Here is a 16,079-nt window from a genome sequence, read left to right as displayed (position 1 = left end):
GCTTCAAATATTGCATTGATGGAACCATATAGACATTTAGGAGGAATTTGCCATACTTGCCATACGTCCTTCGCCATATGCATTCTTGCATTTTTCTCTTTGCTGTTTTCTGTTATAGTCATAAATTCTACATATATTTATTGAGAAAATCCTTTAAAGAGGCGCATGTCCATCATCACGTTTTATTTGTTTGGCTTTTTTTTTTGGTTTTACTATTGAAAACAAAATTACTTTTTTTGCATTTGATGTTGATATCATTATGGCAGGCTTTAGTGGAGGTACTGGTGTCTATATTAGATGATTAAATACACAGCACCAGCAGTTCTGAATCTTTGTGTTAAATAATCTATGCTGATGTATTTAAACCCTGCTGTGTGCCTTGGTCGTGGCTGCCTGTACACGGGCATCTCGTCGTTCCCGGAAGAAGCAGGCTCACGTTTATTTTGATAACGACGAGATCCCAGGTAAGCGTCTACCCGTCTTGACCAACGCTGCAGGGGGGAGCGGCCTGCAGCGCAAGACGTGAAACCACGGAAAGAGGGAGTCCAGGAGGGTGGCCAATCTTGACATTATTACACTCAGGAATTAAAAACTATATATTTTGTAGCATCCCATGAAATGTGATCTTTCACACATAATGAGAGAGGTTGGCAAAGAACTAAAACTCAATTAAATATATCAACTTCCCCTTAAGCCTCTCATATACTCCACATTTAGGAGCAAGCCTACTCCTACACAATAAGCAGTGCGGTATATGAAAAGAGTAGGCGTATCAAATAAACAGAGCAACATGGTTAAGGTCCAGCCAGATATGTAAATGTTTGCCAGAACATCCAGTGTGTGTCTGCCGTTCGGTCAAAACTGGATCAGTCCAGAGGCCGCCCCGTCAGATCTCTTTTGAACAAAACAGTGGTCGAAATGCTGTTGAGAACAGTTTTACAGTTACAACAACAGAAAAAAGACTCAAATATATGCTGGATGGTTTATTCATTAAGGGAGAAAGCTGTCTCTCTTGTGGAGGATTTGCCACAGAGACCTGGGCATGTGGTATGGTCTCTGCACGGTGCCGTCATTACGCTCCAGACCCTCCACTAGAGGAGACAGAAACATCACAGTGGAAATAAAAACAATATAGTCCTGATGATTGGCATATGTGTAGTAGCTTGAGAGTGAAATGTGTGTGTGAGTGTGTGTGAAGGATTACTCCATATATCCCTTTATGTGCTCGACTGTTTCATTAACGGAAGCGAATCCAGGGAGAGAGAAGTCTGGAGGAACGTCCTGCCAGTCAAAGCTAGGCAGACATCTCCCTAGTTCTGGGTGGAGGGAGAGACAGAAAATAATATGACTAACAATTAAACCTGCTGACTTATCACTGCAGGTATAAGTACTTTCCTGGTGGTTTGGTTATGTTTTGGTACATAGCATAGTCAAACTGTTACAAAACAGAATGGACAAATTAACAGGTAGTTGTGTAATCCTGCTGTCTTTACCTGGTTTACTTGGCGTGTAGAAATATGGACAAAGCTCTTGATTGAGGATGTCTTGGACACTCTGTAGTGGAAATGCATGTGAAAATCTCATTAACATGCAGAATGCTATGTATGCACAAATGCTATGTATGCGTGAGTGGCTAAGCCAATGCATGAATTACATGTACAAAGAGTTGCATATTGCAAAGACTTTTGATACGACAAATTCTGTTCTGTCAAGAGTGAGGTGAGGGTTTATTTCTCAGAGATGAAGCTGGTTACATTGCTTATTTGCAGTGTGAGGTTTTACCAATGTGGTTTGGGCGAGGTCAAGTCTAGGGTCACAATACTGCTGCTGAAAGAAGTCTTTAGGCAGGGCATTTGGGGCATACGCCTCTGGGGGCAACTTCCAGAACTCTGAAGGGCATTTTTTAACACAGACCTGCAAACCAACGCACAAACACACAGAGTGAAGGAGATCTTATTTGAGTAGCTAAACACAGTGTTGCTTTTTATATTTCTATCTACACTATTTACACATTGTTCATTGCATGATAGAGCAAAAGGCTCCCAAACCAAGCAGCAAAAGGAGACCCAAGCCCCCAGACTTACAAACTGGCATTCACATACTACATGCTAAACTGTTTTGTAATAAATGAGTCTCATGTGCATATTTCTAAAAGGCTACTGACATACGTGTTTGGTTTCTGTACAATGTCAACAGGACATTTGTGTGGAAATCTCACTTGAGTGGTTGGACACTGGAGACCCTCTAGAATGGCGTCCATTTCTGTCGTTGCTCTGGCACACTTCAGAAGGTCAAAGTAGAGGACGTTTGGTTTGTCACTGAAACACGAGAGGATGCAGGAAACAAATGCAGCTTGACACATGAATATTAGCCAATTAAATAAACAATTTTTATTCAATTTTTTGAGTATGTGTATCAGGATTCAGTGCTGGAGAGTCACACCACTACCCAGCTAAGTGTTCTTTCTTCGAGGGTGAATTGGACTGGGGTAACCAATAAACTCTGCAGTGTTGTGACACTCCTAGACCTGAGTTTGGACCCCTTGGTTTAGAGACAATCATTAAACACAAGTGATTTGATTGGTTCCACTTGTTGCTGTGCAGTGCCAATCATGAAAATCTTAAAGCTAAAGTCTAACCCATCTTGTCTTGTTGATGTTTCATGTTTCCACATGATTTGCACCTGCACAGCTCCATTGTAACCCTAGTCCGACTCACTAAAGTCCATTCGAAAGAATACTGACGGTGTTCCTTACATACTGGGTGTGCTGTTTTGGTATTCCTGTGAAGATATAAATACTTATCCAGTATGTGAGGGACTTACACATTGACTCCAGCTCCACAAAACATCCCAGTGGAGTTCTGGGGCAACACGACATGACGAGAGTCTCCAAGCAGCCACGCTGTGTTAGAACCTCCGTTAGAAGGATATCTCACAAGCCATACATGGGTAAAAGACCTTCCGCTTGAGCCCACAATAATAATGATTTTTTTTCCCCCATGAAAGTGTAGTTGGAAATGTTTCTTACCCAGGGAGCGAATAAGAATATAGGTGACAATGGCAGCCACAAAAATAATACAGCAGATAATGTCTGCACATCTCCTGAACAAAAACAAGAAATATTATTACACATTGCATGATTTAAATTATGTATTAAAGTTATTTAGCTAAGTGAAATAACTTTATAGTCTTAGTCTAGATCTATGGCCTTAGTATAGTTCTTGTATAGCGTTAATAACAGACATTCTGTGATCCATGATGTGTAGAGCTTTAAATGGTTTTTTAAAGTCAGCTGATGTGGAGGAGTAAATCGGAGAAGCACTGAGAGATTGCCGGACTCGCCTCTTGTTAACTGGTCGCCTGAAAATGGGCTCATACGGAGGAGGTTCCCCTGAGAAGATAGAAATGAAGAATATATATATTCTATAAATTCTAAGTATATACCATTACATTAGAATGAATTTAAACCTATGAAAAACATATATTCAGTCACGCGTGTCTGAACCTTTGACCGGTACGCTATATTTTGTCTAACACATTTTATATACAGTTGTCAAGGAACGCTCCCCTTCACACTAGCCATGTGGTACGGCCCGCCGCGTGCAGTGGGAGTTCATAGTCTTGTTTGTAACCACGCCTGTGTAATTAACGCGCAACTGCACATGGTTTAGTCTTGTAACGTCTGTGTGTTTAAACCGCTGTGGGAGTGTGCATCTTAGTCGGTCAATGCCCATGTTCGTGTTCACATAGTTCGTTATCTGTATTCGTGTTTTATGTTCACTGTTTATGTTGCATATGAGCGCCGGTGTCTTTATCGTGTGTTAATACACGTCTGTCCGTCCTGCTCCTTGTCCAGCGACACTAGGGCCGTTACAACACGTTTCTTTTTTTTTTATGACACCTTCTGCACACATACGCTTTCGATCTGATACACAGTTACAGATCGTACACTATATAAATGTTTTTAATATAAGGTAGACCTACCAAGTACGTAAGAACATTTATTATTTTAACATGAAATGTACAAGCTAGTTTTGTACATTTTTTTTCTTTTTTAACCATTGTATTTGACGTATGGGTTCTCATAAAATCTTTGGCATATGGCTATATCTGGAAAAAACAACAACAACAAAACTCACCGCAATAATCTGGCATGCTGACTACAGTACACTCCCTTGCACTTTCGATAAGCGCCATCACACAGAGTCCGCAATGTGTAATGTTTCAGTAAAAAATAATCTTGCATTCGATAATCTATTCTTATGACGCATCATTCCAGGTTATTGACACATTGTGATGTTGGAAGTCACAGCACGTTCTCGTTCTTAGCTCATCAACAAAGGCAGCTTGGTCACGAGCACCTGCTTTCCATGCTATGGGATGCTCGCGCTCAATTTTCCATGTCCTGTATCGAATATTTAGGCCTATACGATTAAACTGTCCGTGGTTACTGTGCTTTTAACGTACAAAAAAAGCTACACAAATAATAAAATAATCTTTACATAATAATGTAACCTTAGGCTTATCGCCAAGATGTAACCTGTGAGGCTAAGTGACAACGTCTCCCGTCCCCTACCTAAACTACGTCTACACTGACTATGAGAATAGTAGTATAGTATAGTAGTTCAAGAGTATAGTAGTGATATGTGATAACAATTTGATTTGTTTATTTTAAAGACTTTCTAAAGTTGCATGTATATAACCAAACAGGCAATTTACATGAGTTTGCCATCCCAATACTTTAAATTTTTACAGTAAATATATTCAACATTATATTATGGGTACAAGGAAAAGTGATATGTAGTGAACCAAATAGATATTTAACAGGCTTTTGCCATCCTATTACTCCAAATTCCTACAGTAAAAATGACTGAAAGTCATTCATGAGTACAAGAGAAACTGTATTTCAAGAATTTAATGAAGTGATTTGATAACAATTTGATTTGTGCATTTCACTCAGCTTCATGTAGTGATATATAGTGAACTGAATAGACATTTCACAGGATATTGCCATCCTATTACTCTAAATTCCTACTGTAAAAATGACTGAAAGTCATACCACAGGTACATAAGATAGTGTATATCAAGAATTTAGTGGAGTGATCTGATAACAATTTGATTTGATTTATTTATAGAGCTTCAATTATTACATATATGGAACTGAATAGACATTCGACAGAATTTTGCTACTCCATTATTCCAAATTCCTGCAGTAAAAATGACTGAAAGTCATATCATGGGTACAGGAGGAAGTTTATTTCAAGTACGTAGTGGAGTGATTTTATAACAATTTGAATTGTGTATTTTATAGATCTTCGAGTAGTGATATATGTTGAACTGAACAGATGTTTAAGAGGATTTTGCCATCCTATTACTCAAGCTTCCTACAGTAAAACACTTGAAAGTCATACCATGGGTACATGAGAAAGTGGATTTCATGAATATTGTGGAGGGATCTGATAACAATTTGACTAGTTTGTTTTCTAGAGTTTCAAAAACTGATTATATAGTGGAACGAATACATGTTTATGAGGATTTTGCCATCCTTTTACTCCAAATTAAAGTAAAAACATTGGAACGTAATAGTATGGATACACAAGAAAGTGTATTTCAAGAATATATTGGAAGGATTTGATAACAATATGAATTGTGTATTTTATAGTGCTTCAACTATTGCATATATGGAACAGAATAGGCATGAACAGGATTTTGCCATCCTATTATTCCAAATTCCTACAGTAAAAATGAGTTATACCATGAGTACATGAGAAAGTGTTTTTCATGAATATAGTGGAGTGTTCTGATAACAATTTGGTTTGTTTATTTCATAGAGCTTCAAATATTGCATTGATGGAACCATATAGACATTTAGGAGGAATTTGCCATACTTGCCATACGTCCTTCGCCATATGCATTCTTGCATTTTTCTCTTTGCTGTTTTCTGTTATAGTCATAAATTCTACATATATTTATTGAGAAAATCCTTTAAAGAGGCGCATGTCCATCATCACGTTTTATTTGTTTGGCTTTCTTTTTTGGTTTTACTATTGGAAACAAAATTACTTTTTTTGCATTTGATGTTGATATCATTATGGCAGGCTTTAGTGGAGGTACTGGTGTCTATATTAGATGATTAAATACACAGCACCAGCAGTTCTGAATCTTTGTGTTAAATAATCTATGCTGATTGTCACGATCAGTCCCTTCCATGTTCCGTGTTTTCCATGTCTTGTGTTTTGTTCCGTTCCACGGTTTCATTTTGTCCTCACACTGATTGCGTACACCTGTCCCTCGTTTCTAGTTCATGTATTTAAACCCTGCTGTGTGCCTTGGTCGTGGCTGCCTGTACACGGGCATCTCGTCGTTCCCGGAAGAAGCAGGCTCACGTTTATTTTGATAACGACGAGATCCCAGGTAAGCGTCTACCCGTCTTGACCAACGCTGCAGGGGGGAGCGGCCTGCAGCGCAAGACGTGAAACCACGGAAAGAGGGAGTCCAGGAGGGTGGCCAATCTTGACATTATTACACTCAGGAATTAAAAACTATATATTTTGTAGCATCCCATGAAATGTGATCTTTCACACATAATGAGAGAGGTTGGCAAAGAACTAAAACTCAATTAAATATATCAACTTCCCCTTAAGCCTCTCATATACTCCACATTTAGGAGCAAGCCTACTCCTACACAATAAGCAGTGCGGTATATGAAAAGAGTAGGCGTATCAAATAAACAGAGCAACATGGTTAAGGTCCAGCCAGATATGTAAATGTTTGCCAGAACATCCAGTGTGTGTCTGCCGTTCGGTCAAAACTGGATCAGTCCAGAGGCCGCCCCGTCAGATCTCTTTTGAACAAAACAGTGGTCGAAATGCTGTTGAGAACAGTTTTACAGTTACAACAACAGAAAAAAGACTCAAATATATGCTGGATGGTTTATTCATTAAGGGAGAAAGCTGTCTCTCTTGTGGAGGATTTGCCACAGAGACCTGGGCATGTGGTATGGTCTCTGCACGGTGCCGTCATTACGCTCCAGACCCTCCACTAGAGGAGACAGAAACATCACAGTGGAAATAAAAACAATATAGTCCTGATGATTGGCATATGTGTAGTAGCTTGAGAGTGAAATGTGTGTGTGAGTGTGTGTGAAGGATTACTCCATATATCCCTTTATGTGCTCGACTGTTTCATTAACGGAAGCGAATCCAGGGAGAGAGAAGTCTGGAGGAACGTCCTGCCAGTCAAAGCTAGGCAGACATCTCCCTAGTTCTGGGTGGAGGGAGAGACAGAAAATAATATGACTAACAATTAAACCTGCTGACTTATCACTGCAGGTATAAGTACTTTCCTGGTGGTTTGGTTATGTTTTGGTACATAGCATAGTCAAACTGTTACAAAACAGAATGGACAAATTAACAGGTAGTTGTGTAATCCTGCTGTCTTTACCTGGTTTACTTGGCGTGTAGAAATATGGACAAAGCTCTTGATTGAGGATGTCTTGGACACTCTGTAGTGGAAATGCATGTGAAAATCTCATTAACATGCAGAATGCTATGTATGCACAAATGCTATGTATGCGTGAGTGGCTAAGCCAATGCATGAATTACATGTACAAAGAGTTGCATATTGCAAAGACTTTTGATACGACAAATTCTGTTCTGTCAAGAGTGAGGTGAGGGTTTATTTCTCAGAGATGAAGCTGGTTACATTGCTTATTTGTAGTGTGAGGTTTTACCAATGTGGTTTGGGCGAGGTCAAGTCTAGGGTCACAATACTGCTGCTGAAAGAAGTCTTTAGGCAGGGCATTTGGGGCATACGCCTCTGGGGGCAACTTCCAGAACTCTGAAGGGCATTTTTTAACACAGACCTGCAAACCAACGCACAAACACACAGAGTGAAGGAGATCTTATTTGAGTAGCTAAACACAGTGTTGCTTTTTATATTTCTATCTACACTATTTACACATTGTTCATTGCATGATAGAGCAAAAGGCTCCCAAACCAAGCAGCAAAAGGAGACCCAAGCCCCCAGACTTACAAACTGGCATTCACATACTACATGCTAAACTGTTTTGTAATAAATGAGTCTCATGTGCATATTTCTAAAAGGCTACTGACATACGTGTTTGGTTTCTGTACAATGTCAACAGGACATTTGTGTGGAAATCTCACTTGAGTGGTTGGACACTGGAGACCCTCTAGAATGGCGTCCATTTCTGTCGTTGCTCTGGCACACTTCAGAAGGTCAAAGTAGAGGACGTTTGGTTTGTCACTGAAACACGAGAGGATGCAGGAAACAAATGCAGCTTGACACATGAATATTAGCCAATTAAATAAACAATTTTTATTCAATTTTTTGAGTATGTGTATCAGGATTCAGTGCTGGAGAGTCACACCACTACCCAGCTAAGTGTTCTTTCTTCGAGGGTGAATTGGACTGGGGTAACCAATAAACTCTGCAGTGTTGTGACACTCCTAGACCTGAGTTTGGACCCCTTGGTTTAGAGACAATCATTAAACACAAGTGATTTGATTGGTTCCACTTGTTGCTGTGCAGTGCCAATCATGAAAATCTTAAAGCTAAAGTCTAACCCATCTTGTCTTGTTGATGTTTCATGTTTCCACATGATTTGCACCTGCACAGCTCCATTGTAACCCTAGTCCGACTCACTAAAGTCCATTCGAAAGAATACTGACGGTGTTCCTTACATACTGGGTGTGCTGTTTTGGTATTCCTGTGAAGATATAAATACTTATCCAGTATGTGAGGGACTTACACATTGACTCCAGCTCCACAAAACATCCCAGTGGAGTTCTGGGGCAACACGACATGACGAGAGTCTCCAAGCAGCCACGCTGTGTTAGAACCTCCGTTAGAAGGATATCTCACAAGCCATACATGGGTAAAAGACCTTCCGCTTGAGCCCACAATAATAATGATTTTTTTTCCCCCATGAAAGTGTAGTTGGAAATGTTTCTTACCCAGGGAGCGAATAAGAATATAGGTGACAATGGCAGCCACAAAAATAATACAGCAGATAATGTCTGCACATCTCCTGAACAAAAACAAGAAATATTATTACACATTGCATGATTTAAATTATGTATTAAAGTTATTTAGCTAAGTGAAATAACTTTATAGTCTTAGTCTAGATCTATGGCCTTAGTATAGTTCTTGTATAGCGTTAATAACAGACATTCTGTGATCCATGATGTGTAGAGCTTTAAATGGTTTTTTAAAGTCAGCTGATGTGGAGGAGTAAATCGGAGAAGCACTGAGAGATTGCCGGACTCGCCTCTTGTTAACTGGTCGCCTGAAAATGGGCTCATACGGAGGAGGTTCCCCTGAGAAGATAGAATTGAAGAATATATATATTCTATAAATTCTAAGTATATACCATTACATTAGAATGAATTTAAACCTTTGAAAAACATATATTCAGTCACGCGTGTCTGAACCTTTGACCGGTACGCTATATTTTGTCTAACACATTTTATATACAGTTGTCATGGAACGCTCCCCTTCACACTAGCCATGTGGTACGGCCCGCCGCGTGCAGTGGGAGTTCATAGTCTTGTTTGTAACCACGCCTGTGTAATTAACGCGCAACTGCACATGGTTTAGTCTTGTAACGTCTGTGTGTTTAAACCGCTGTGGGAGTGTGCATCTTAGTCGGTCAATGCCCATGTTCGTGTTCACATAGTTCGTTATCTGTATTCGTGTTTTATGTTCACTGTTTATGTTGCATATGAGCGCCGGTGTCTTTATCGTGTGTTAATACACGTCTGTCCGTCCTGCTCCTTGTCCAGCGACACTAGGGCCGTTACAACACTTTTCTTTTTTTTTTATGACACCTTCTGCACACATACGCTTTCGATCTGATACACAGTTACAGATCGTACACTATATAAATGTTTTTAATATAAGGTAGACCTACCAAGTACGTAAGAACATTTATTATTTTAACATGAAATGTACAAGCTAGTTTTGTACATTTTTTTTCTTTTTTAACCATTGTATTTGACGTATGGGTTCTCATAAAATCTTTGGCATATGGCTATATCTGGAAAAAACAACAACAACAAAACTCACCGCAATAATCTGGCATGCTGACTACAGTACACTCCCTTGCACTTTCGATAAGCGCCATCACACAGAGTCCGCAATGTGTAATGTTTCAGTAAAAAATAATCTTGCATTCGATAATCTATTCTTATGACGCATCATTCCAGGTTATTGACACATTGTGATGTTGGAAGTCACAGCACGTTCTCGTTCTTAGCTCATCAACAAAGGCAGCTTGGTCACGAGCACCTGCTTTCCATGCTATGGGATGCTCGCGCTCAATTTTCCATGTCCTGTATCGAATATTTAGGCCTATACGATTAAACTGTCCGTGGTTACTGTGCTTTTAACGTACAAAAAAAGCTACACAAATAATAAAATAATCTTTACATAATAATGTAACCTTAGGCTTATCGTCAAGATGTAACCTGTGAGGCTAAGTGACAACGTCTCCCGTCCCCTACCTAAACTACGTCTACACTGACTATGAGAATAGTAGTATAGTATAGTAGTTCAAGAGTATAGTAGTGATATGTGATAACAATTTGATTTGTTTATTTTAAAGACTTTCTAAAGTTGCATGTATATAACCAAACAGGCAATTTACATGAGTTTGCCATCCCAATACTTTAAATTTTTACAGTAAATATATTCAACATTATATTATGGGTACAAGGAAAAGTGATATGTAGTGAACCAAATAGATATTTAACAGGCTTTTGCCATCCTATTACTCCAAATTCCTACAGTAAAAATGACTGAAAGTCATTCATGAGTACAAGAGAAACTGTATTTCAAGAATTTAATGAAGTGATTTGATAACAATTTGATTTGTGCATTTCACTCAGCTTCATGTAGTGATATATAGTGAACTGAATAGACATTTCACAGGATATTGCCATCCTATTACTCTAAATTCCTACTGTAAAAATGACTGAAAGTCATACCACAGGTACATAAGATAGTGTATATCAAGAATTTAGTGGAGTGATCTGATAACAATTTGATTTGATTTATTTATAGAGCTTCAATTATTACATATATGGAACTGAATAGACATTCGACAGAATTTTGCTACTCCATTATTCCAAATTCCTGCAGTAAAAATGACTGAAAGTCATATCATGGGTACAGGAGGAAGTTTATTTCAAGTACGTAGTGGAGTGATTTTATAACAATTTGAATTGTGTATTTTATAGATCTTCGAGTAGTGATATATGTTGAACTGAACAGATGTTTAAGAGGATTTTGCCATCCTATTACTCAAGCTTCCTACAGTAAAACACTTGAAAGTCATACCATGGGTACATGAGAAAGTGGATTTCATGAATATTGTGGAGGGATCTGATAACAATTTGACTAGTTTGTTTTCTAGAGTTTCAAAAACTGATTATATAGTGGAACGAATACATGTTTATGAGGATTTTGCCATCCTTTTACTCCAAATTAAAGTAAAAACATTGGAACGTAATAGTATGGATACACAAGAAAGTGTATTTCAAGAATATATTGGAAGGATTTGATAACAATATGAATTGTGTATTTTATAGTGCTTCAACTATTGCATATATGGAACAGAATAGGCATGAACAGGATTTTGCCATCCTATTATTCCAAATTCCTACAGTAAAAATGAGTTATACCATGAGTACATGAGAAAGTGTTTTTCATGAATATAGTGGAGTGTTCTGATAACAATTTGGTTTGTTTATTTCATAGAGCTTCAAATATTGCATTGATGGAACCATATAGACATTTAGGAGGAATTTGCCATACTTGCCATACGTCCTTCGCCATATGCATTCTTGCATTTTTCTCTTTGCTGTATTCTGTTATAGTCATAAATTCTACATATATTTATTGAGAAAATCCTTTAAAGAGGCGCATGTCCATCATCACGTTTTATTTGTTTGGCTTTTTTTTTTTGGTTTTACTATTGGAAACAAAATTACTTTTTTTGCATTTGATGTTGATATCATTATGGCAGGCTTTAGTGGAGGTACTGGTGTCTATATTAGATGATTAAATACACAGCACCAGCAGTTCTGAATCTTTGTGTTAAATAATCTATGCTGATTGTCACGATCAGTCCCTTCCATGTTCCGTGTTTTCCATGTCTTGTGTTTTGTTCCGTTCCACGGTTTCATTTTGTCCTCACTGATTGCGTACACCTGTCCCTCGTTTCTAGTTCATGTATTTAAACCCTGCTGTGTGCCTTGGTCGTGGCCGCCTGTACACGGGCATCTCGTCGGTCCCGGAAGAAGCAGGCTCACGTTTATTTTGATAACGACGAGATCCCAGGTAAGCGTCTACCCGTCTTGACCAACGCTGCAGGGGGGAGCGGCCTGCAGCGCAAGACGTGAAACCACGGAAAGAGGGAGTCCAGGAGGGTGGCCAATCTTGACATTATTACACTCAGGAATTAAAAAATATATATTGTAGCATCCCATGAAATGTGATCTTTCACACATAATGAGAGAGGTTGGCAAAGAACTAAAACTCAATTAAATATATCAACTTCCCCTTAAGCCTCTCATATACTCCACATTTAGGAGCAAGCCTACTCCTACACAATAAGCAGTGCGGTATATGAAAAGAGTAGGCGTATCAAATAAACAGAGCAACATGGTTAAGGTCCAGCCAGATATGTAAATGTTTGCCAGAACATCCAGTGTGTGTCTGCCGTTCGGTCAAAACTGGATCAGTCCAGAGGCCGCCCCGTCAGATCTCTTTTGAACAAAACAGTGGTCGAAATGCTGTTGAGAACAGTTTTACAGTTACAACAACAGAAAAAAGACTCAAATATATGCTGGATGGTTTATTCATTAAGGGAGAAAGCTGTCTCTCTTGTGGAGGATTTGCCACAGAGACCTGGGCATGTGGTATGGTCTCTGCACGGTGCCGTCATTACGCTCCAGACCCTCCACTAGAGGAGACAGAAACATCACAGTGGAAATAAAAACAATATAGTCCTGATGATTGGCATATGTGTAGTAGCTTGAGAGTGAAATGTGTGTGTGAGTGTGTGTGAAGGATTACTCCATATATCCCTTTATGTGCTCGACTGTTTCATTAACGGAAGCGAATCCAGGGAGAGAGAAGTCTGGAGGAACGTCCTGCCAGTCAAAGCTAGGCAGACATCTCCCTAGTTCTGGGTGGAGGGAGAGACAGAAAATAATATGACTAACAATTAAACCTGCTGACTTATCACTGCAGGTATAAGTACTTTCCTGGTGGTTTGGTTATGTTTTGGTACATAGCATAGTCAAACTGTTACAAAACAGAATGGACAAATTAACAGGTAGTTGTGTAATCCTGCTGTCTTTACCTGGTTTACTTGGCGTGTAGAAATATGGACAAAGCTCTTGATTGAGGATGTCTTGGACACTCTGTAGTGGAAATGCATGTGAAAATCTCATTAACATGCAGAATGCTATGTATGCACAAATGCTATGTATGCGTGAGTGGCTAAGCCAATGCATGAATTACATGTACAAAGAGTTGCATATTGCAAAGACTTTTGATACGACAAATTCTGTTCTGTCAAGAGTGAGGTGAGGGTTTATTTCTCAGAGATGAAGCTGGTTACATTGCTTATTTGCAGTGTGAGGTTTTACCAATGTGGTTTGGGCGAGGTCAAGTCTAGGGTCACAATACTGCTGCTGAAAGAAGTCTTTAGGCAGGGCATTTGGGGCATACGCCTCTGGGGGCAACTTCCAGAACTCTGAAGGGCATTTTTTAACACAGACCTGCAAACCAACGCACAAACACACAGAGTGAAGGAGATCTTATTTGAGTAGCTAAACACAGTGTTGCTTTTTATATTTCTATCTACACTATTTACACATTGTTCATTGCATGATAGAGCAAAAGGCTCCCAAACCAAGCAGCAAAAGGAGACCCAAGCCCCCAGACTTACAAACTGGCATTCACATACTACATGCTAAACTGTTTTGTAATAAATGAGTCTCATGTGCATATTTCTAAAAGGCTACTGACATACGTGTTTGGTTTCTGTACAATGTCAACAGGACATTTGTGTGGAAATCTCACTTGAGTGGTTGGACACTGGAGACCCTCTAGAATGGCGTCCATTTCTGTCGTTGCTCTGGCACACTTCAGAAGGTCAAAGTAGAGGACGTTTGGTTTGTCACTGAAACACGAGAGGATGCAGGAAACAAATGCAGCTTGACACATGAATATTAGCCAATTAAATAAACAATTTTTATTCAATTTTTTGAGTATGTGTATCAGGATTCAGTGCTGGAGAGTCACACCACTACCCAGCTAAGTGTTCTTTCTTCGAGGGTGAATTTGACTGGGGTAACCAATAAACTCTGCAGTGTTGTGACACTCCTAGACCTGAGTTTGGACCCCTTGGTTTAGAGACAATCATTAAACACAAGTGATTTGATTGGTTCCACTTGTTGCTGTGCAGTGCCAATCATGAAAATCTTAAAGCTAAAGTCTAACCCATCTTGTCTTGTTGATGTTTCATGTTTCCACATGATTTGCACCTGCACAGCTCCATTGTAACCCTAGTCCGACTCACTAAAGTCCATTCGAAAGAATACTGACGGTGTTCCTTACATACTGGGTGTGCTGTTTTGGTATTCCTGTGAAGATATAAATACTTATCCAGTATGTGAGGGACTTACACATTGACTCCAGCTCCACAAAACATCCCAGTGGAGTTCTGGGGCAACACGACATGACGAGAGTCTCCAAGCAGCCACGCTGTGTTAGAACCTCCGTTAGAAGGATATCTCACAAGCCATACATGGGTAAAAGACCTTCCGCTTGAGCCCACAATAATAATGATTTTTTTTCCCCCATGAAAGTGTAGTTGGAAATGTTTCTTACCCAGGGAGCGAATAAGAATATAGGTGACAATGGCAGCCACAAAAATAATACAGCAGATAATGTCTGCACATCTCCTGAACAAAAACAAGAAATATTATTACACATTGCATGATTTAAATTATGTATTAAAGTTATTTAGCTAAGTGAAATAACTTTATAGTCTTAGTCTAGATCTATGGCCTTAGTATAGTTCTTGTATAGCGTTAATAACAGACATTCTGTGATCCATGATGTGTAGAGCTTTAAATGGTTTTTTAAAGTCAGCTGATGTGGAGGAGTAAATCGGAGAAGCAATGAGAGATTGCCGGACTCGCCTCTTGTTAACTGGTCTCCTGAAAATGGGCTCATACGGAGGAGGTTCCCCTGAGAAGATAGAATTGAAGAATATATATATTCTATAAATTCTAAGTATATACCATTACATTAGAATGAATTGAAACCTTTGAAAAACATATATTCAGTCCCGCGTGTCTGAACCTTTGACCGGTACGCTATATTTTGTCTAACACATTTTATATACAGTTGTCATGGAACGCTCCCCTTCACACTAGCCATGTGGTACGGCCCGCCGCGTGCAGTGGGAGTTCATAGTGTTGTTTGTAACCACGCCTGTGTAATTAACGCGCAACTGCACATGGTTTAGTCTTGTAACGTCTGTGTGTTTAAACCGCTGTGGGAGTGTGCATCTTAGTCGGTCAATGCCCATGTTCGTGTTCACATAGTTCGTTATCTGTATTCGTGTTTTATGTTCACTGTTTATGTTGCATATGAGCGCCGGTCTCTTTATCGTGTGTTAATACACGTCTGTCCGTCCTGCTCCTTGTCCAGCGACACTAGGGCTGTTACAACACTTTTCTTTTTTTTTTATGACACCTTCTGCACACATACGCTTTCGATCTGATACACAGTTACAGATCGTACACTATATAAATGTTTTTAATATAAGGTAGACCTACCAAGTACGTAAGAACATTTATTATTTTAACATGAAATGTACAAGCTAGTTTTGTACATTTTTTTTCTTTTTTAACCATTGTATTTGACGTATGGGTTCTCATAAAATCTTTGGCATATGGCTATATCTGGAAAAAACAACAACAACAAAACTCACCGCAATAATCTGGCATGCTGACTACAGTACACTCCCTTGCACT

The sequence above is a fragment of the Electrophorus electricus genome, unplaced genomic scaffold (assembly GCF_041902795.1).
Source record: "Electrophorus electricus isolate QZ-2024a unplaced genomic scaffold, ASM4190279v1 Scaffold126, whole genome shotgun sequence".
Taxonomy (NCBI): Eukaryota; Metazoa; Chordata; class Actinopteri; order Gymnotiformes; family Gymnotidae; genus Electrophorus; species Electrophorus electricus.
Note: the sequence above shows the minus strand (reverse complement) of the source record.